The following is a 6,155-nucleotide window of genomic DNA, read 5'->3' on the forward strand; positions in this document are numbered from 1 at the left end:
GCTTTCTTAAATTTTCTCAGCAGAATGACTGATTTAAAGAGGCTGTAGTGCCATTAATAGAACTGTTTATCTCTGCAGAAGTTAGTTATTGAAATACTTTGGATCTGTAGGGTTTTTTTGAAATAAAAAATTAATACAATCCATATATCCATAAGAGAAATAGTTTTTCTTAAGGCAAATGATCTTCCCAAGGAATGCTTCTTTTTTCTTATCATTTCACATAATTTATTTCAGGTAAGTATTTCAATGATTCAGTAATTTCTTCTTCACTTTCCAACATGTGCCAGGTACAAACTATGTGATGGTCATACTTACTGTGGTACAATACTTACTGAGGTACAACTTTGTGGGAAACTAAAAGAGTAGATAATAAGTTTATTATAAAAGATAAATTTTGAAGAACTTATTATACAGCCATACTAACTGTATTACTATCTACAACATGTTTGATACATTGTTCTAGGGACTGATAACTAATTGTTAACTTATCCTGGTGTATAGAGTTAGGAAAGTATCACTTGATGTGAATGTATCCTCATAACACTTTATTTCCTTGAATCCTTTTCCTTTCTTTTGTCATATTTCCTATGTGACAGATATATCCCCCCCTTTTTTATGCCTCAAAGGGATGTATGTGAAAAATAGAGATAAGTTGTCATATTTATCCACATATTTTCCATCTTTGGTCCTCTTCACTCCTTCCCATAGTTTTTAATTTCCATTAGGGACCCTTTCCCTTCAGCCTAAAGACCTTTCTTTAGTGTTACTTGTGGTATAGGTTGTCCAACAGCAGTGGTCTCAGGTTTGATTGTGTGAGTATCTTACTTCATTCTAGTTTTTAGAGAATTTTGGTGGACATAGAATTCTGTGTTGAAAACTATATTTTTTCTTTCAGTAATGCAAAGTTGCTGCCTCATTTTCTCCAGTTCTCCATGGATACTCTTGAGAAGGCAGGCGTTATTTAAATCAGTATTCCCAGGTAGGCAACTTATCTTTATTCCTCTTAAACTTTGAATTGTTTTTTATTCTTTGGCTTTTAGCAGTTTAAGTATGATGTACCCACATAAATATCTGTTTTAATTTAATCTGCTTTGGTTCTACTGATCTTAGATCAGTAATTTGACACTATTGATAAAAACTTGGGAATATTAAATTTTGATTTCCACATGGTCATATTTAGTATAAAGAAATATGATTGTCTTTTGTGTTTGATTTCACATCCTACACCTCTGCTGAAGTCACTTAATTTTAGAAGGATTTTTATTAAATTGGAATTTTCAACAGAGACAATAATGTATTCTGCAAAATGGGATGATTTTAATTCTTCTTTCCAGTATGTATGTATATTATTTATTTCCCTTTACATTTTTATGGCAAGACTTTCCAGTATTATCTTCACTAAGTGTTGTGGGAGCAGACTACTTTCCCTTGTTTTTGACATTAGAATGAAAGGATTTAGTCTCTCATCATTAGATATAATGTTGGCTGTAGTTTTTTTTAAGATGCTCTTTACTAAATTGTGGTAGGTATTCCCTATAGATAACTTGCTGAGATGTTCCTTTATTTTTTTTTTAACAGAAAAGTTTGTTGAATTTTTTAAAATACTAAAATATTTTTTCCACATCAATTGTTATGATCATATGTGTTTTTTTCCTTTATCATGGTGATCAGGAAGAAAGCTGGTAAAAACAAAAAGGGCCAGCCAAGTGTCTGAGGCTTGCATGCTTTTGGCTTCTGCAATCTTGCTTGCCTCTTGCAGCAGCCAGTAACCAGAAGCTTGACTGTACTAGTCCCACCCAACCCGGAAGCACATATGTATAAAAGATCAGTAAATCCTGAGCTGGATACCCAGCCTTTGGAGGTTACTCCTCTGGGGCAGCCCCAGTGTGAAATAAACAGTCTTTTCTGATTCTCCAAGTGCGTGTCACTTGTCTCTTCCTGGGCATCAAGTATTTGCTGTAACATTTTTGTTGCATTGGCCAGGAAGCCAACGGTCACACTGGCCACTTGAGGCACCGTTGTTGGAGGTCAGCGGAGAAGCCACTTATCCCGGGCCCCTGCGAAGGAAAAGAAGGCATACTCCTGGTTATTTCACTGGACCCTGACCCTTGCGGGCCAGACAATAGTTACCCACCACTCTACTCGAGCAGACTCTAGAGGGAATTAGAAAATTCTGCCAGGACCAGATATCATATTGGGTAAGTGTCCCCGGGGAACCAGGGCCAAATTCAGGCCTACCCTAGAGGCAGAAGAGGAGCTTGATAACCTCCCTGGAGACATAGTTGCCACATAGAATAGGGAAGTCCTGGGTGGAAGTCTGCAATCTGTCTGAATGTGTGTGTGAGTGCCCGTGCTCCACGGTCTCGGCTACGGAGCCTGAGTGGGTCCTACCCTGCGATTCCGTGACAACCTCATAAGGCTCAAGGCAGAATCAGGTTCATAGTGGCCTGATCCGAGTCAGGGGTTTATACTGACCTGCCAATGCTAAGAGGTGTCTAAATCTCCGCGAGGGGAGCGGCCAGGTGGACAAAACGACTTCTTCCCGCATGTTTGTCCTGCGACACCATACACTGGGAGGGTCCCCAGTGACCTAGCTACTCTCAAGTTAAAGTTGTTCTTCCCCCCAGAAAAGCATTACATTAAGAGAGTAGCGAGTTCCTGGATAAACGTTTTACTCTGCCTGCCTCAAGGATTTGTCAGTGGGCTGCAGGTTACAAGAAAATTGAGTTCTATCTACCATTTCCTTCTGCCTTTGTTTCCCACATCACTATGGAGGGTTGGTGTTGGGGCTCTAGGAAACGGAGTCTATGGGTTTCTGAAGATTAGGATATTGATAAGATTGCCTTTTTCTTGTGATTTACTAAGATACTTGTAAATAGATGGAGACTCATGTCCTCCATAACTGTGATCTCTCTCAAGTTAACCCTTTGTTTTTCCCATTTCCTTTGTTCTTGGGCAGCCAGGAGTGTCCAGGGAATATCACACATATCCCACCTAGGAGTGGGGTGGGTGTTTGCAGCCTGTCAGCTTGCCTTAGGCCCTCAATCTATATAAAATAATATAATTCTGCTCCCTGTTGCCCACCTTATGCAGGCCTTCCCCGTTATGTAACAGACATGTTTCCCTCACAAGAAGCTAGCGTGCCAAAAGGAGAAACTTTTACATTATAAGGTTTAAGACATATAAAAAGGAAATCTAGGTAAATTTTCTGATCAGATAAGTATATAGAGGCTTTTCAGAATATTACATATGTTTTTGAGTTGACCTGGAAAGATATAATGCTTTTGTTAAATCAGACTCTTAATGAGACAGAAAAATGTGTGGCTAGGGCAGCAGCTAAGAGATATGGGGATGAGCAACTCATTAATTACCATGAGACTGGAGGTCATGGGGGAACTTCAAGCTCCCTGTTGGAGCTCAGGCAGTTCCACACCAAGATCCTAATTGAGACTATCAGCATCCCATTGGGGAATGGCATCGCTGCCATCTCCAAGCTTGTGTTTTGGAAAAATTAAGGAAATCTAAGATTAAGCCCTTAAATTATGCTAAATTAGCCACTATTTTACAAACACAAAATGAGAGCCTGATGGCCTTCCTGGAAAGGTTGAGGGAGGCTCTCATTAAATATATGGCTGTCTCCCCTGACACCCTCAAGGATGAGGTTATTTTAAAGGACAAATTTGTCACTCAGTCAGCCTAAGATACTCAGAGGAAATGCAAAAATTGGCTGTAGGCCTAGAAGGGACCCTGGAGGAGCTCTTACGAGCTGCCAGTCGGATATATTAAAACCGAGATCAAAAAACAAAAACAGGAAGGGGGCTTAAGAAAAATTTGAGGCCTTAGTTGTGGCCTTATACACTATGTCAGACCAGACTTCTCAAGGTCCTGGCCCCAGATGCCACATATGTAGCCTTTCAGGGTACTGGGAACAAGACTGCCCTCAGAAGAGACAACAGAAGCCATGCCCCTTGTGTGGAGATAATCACTGGAAGCCTGAATGCCCATTTGATGGTGCTGGGGAGTTCACCTATGTTCTTAATTGATTTTCTGCCTCCTGGATCTTTTTCTAATAGTGTTAATGTCTCCAGCTGTAATAGTGGATTCATCTATTTCTCTTTGCAGTTATATCAGCTTTTTTTCACATATTTTGATACTCTATTATTAGTTGCATACAGATTAAGTCGTACTATGTTTTACTCGATTATTCATCCTTTTATCATCATGTAGTGCCCCTCTTTAAGTCTAATAATTTTACTTGATCTGAAATCTTTTATGTGTGAAATTAATAAAGCCACTCCCACTTTCTTTTGATTAGTATCAGCATAACCATCTCTGTCCCTCTACTTTTAATCTATTTCTGTATATTTAACTGGTTTTCTTGTAGACAGCATATGGAAAGATCTTGTTTTTTGATGCATTCTGAAAGTCTCTGTCATTGAACTGGTCTATTTAGAGTGTCAATGTTGAAAGTGATTTTTGGTATAGTTTGATTAATATCTACCATATTTAATAATGTTTTCTATTTTCTGCCCCTGGAATTTGTTTTTATTTTTGACTTCCACACTTCCTTTTCTGTTGGTTTTAAAATTTACTTTCAGTTTTATTGATGTGTAATTGACAAATAAAAATTGTATATATTTAAGGTATACAACATGATGTTTTGACATAGGTATTCATAGTGAATTAACATATCCATCATCTCACATAATTACCTTTTTTCTTGGTGAGAACACTTAAGACTTACTCTCTTAGCAAATTTAAAGTGTACAATACAGTATTATTAACCATAGTCACTGTGCTGTACCTCAGATCTCTAGAACTTTTCCATCCTGCATAACTGAAACTGAAATTCCCTACCCCTGGCCTCTTGACAACCACCACTTTGATTTTACTTTTTTTAGTGGTTGTCTACCCTAGTGTTTGCACTACACATTTACATATAATCAAAGACCACTTTGAAATGCAATTATATTGCTTCATGGGTTGTACAGGTACCTTATATTAACAGAATATTCCTAATTTCTTCCTCTGTCCATTATATCATTGCTGGCATTCATTTCACTTATACATAGGCATAGATGGCACAGATACATATGTGTCTATATATATGCATATAATTATCACATACATTGCTTGAATTATTATTTTGAAAGGCTTTTCTCTGTTATATCAACTTAGAATAAAAAATAAAAATTTATATTTTACTTTTAGTCTTTTGTAAGTATTCTTCCTTTCTTTTTACAGATAGGAGTTTCTGACCTATATCATTTTCCCTCCCCCCTTTACTTCTTTTAATATTTCTTGTAAGGCAGGCCGAATGAAAACAAACTCCCTCAATTCTTGTTTGCCTGAGGAGATTTTATTTTTTCTTCATTTTTAAGGATAATTTCACAGAATTCACAATTCTAGGTTGGTGATGTGATATAGAACCTTTACTGCTCTATAGCTCCATTCCCACTCACCTTTACTGTGCTATCATTTTTATACAGATTATGACTGTATATCTGTTATAAAACCAATAATACATTGACAAAATTATTCCTTTATGTAAGTATACGTCTATTGAAGAATCTAGTAGAAAGGAAAGCCTAAATATATTTACAGAGTCTGTTCTATTTTATATTAAACTCCTTATGTCCTTTTTCTTCCTGTGAATTGGTGGTATCATTTGGTTTTATTTCCTTACTCCAATATAGCTTCATTCGTAACCCTTTCCTTTGTGTTCATTGTCAAATATGTATTTGTGCATGTTACATGACCAAAATACAATTTTATAGATAGTTTTGTATAATTGTATTTTACATAACTCATAAGAAAGGACCATCAGTATGTATTTATATTGCTCTAATTATCTACATAATTGCTTTTACTGGATATCAGTATTTTTTCCATATATATTTTATATTTTATAAGCCTGCTGTCTGTCACTCCTTTTTTGCTGAAGAGCTTTGTTTAGAATTGGTTATTGCAAAATTCATAACAGATTCTTTCAGTTTTAGTTCATCTGGAAATGTCTTCATTTTGCCTTCATTTTTAAAGATAGCTCTGCCTGATATAGGAAACTTGGTTATCAGTTCATTTCTTTATTTGCTTCAGCACTTTGTATATATCATCCCATGGCATTCTGGCAATGTTTTTCTTGCCTCCTGTTTTGG

This window comes from Hyaena hyaena, unplaced genomic scaffold, assembly GCF_003009895.1.
Source record: "Hyaena hyaena isolate Hyena2069 unplaced genomic scaffold, ASM300989v1 scaffold_1272, whole genome shotgun sequence".
NCBI classification, from domain to species: Eukaryota; Metazoa; Chordata; class Mammalia; order Carnivora; family Hyaenidae; genus Hyaena; species Hyaena hyaena.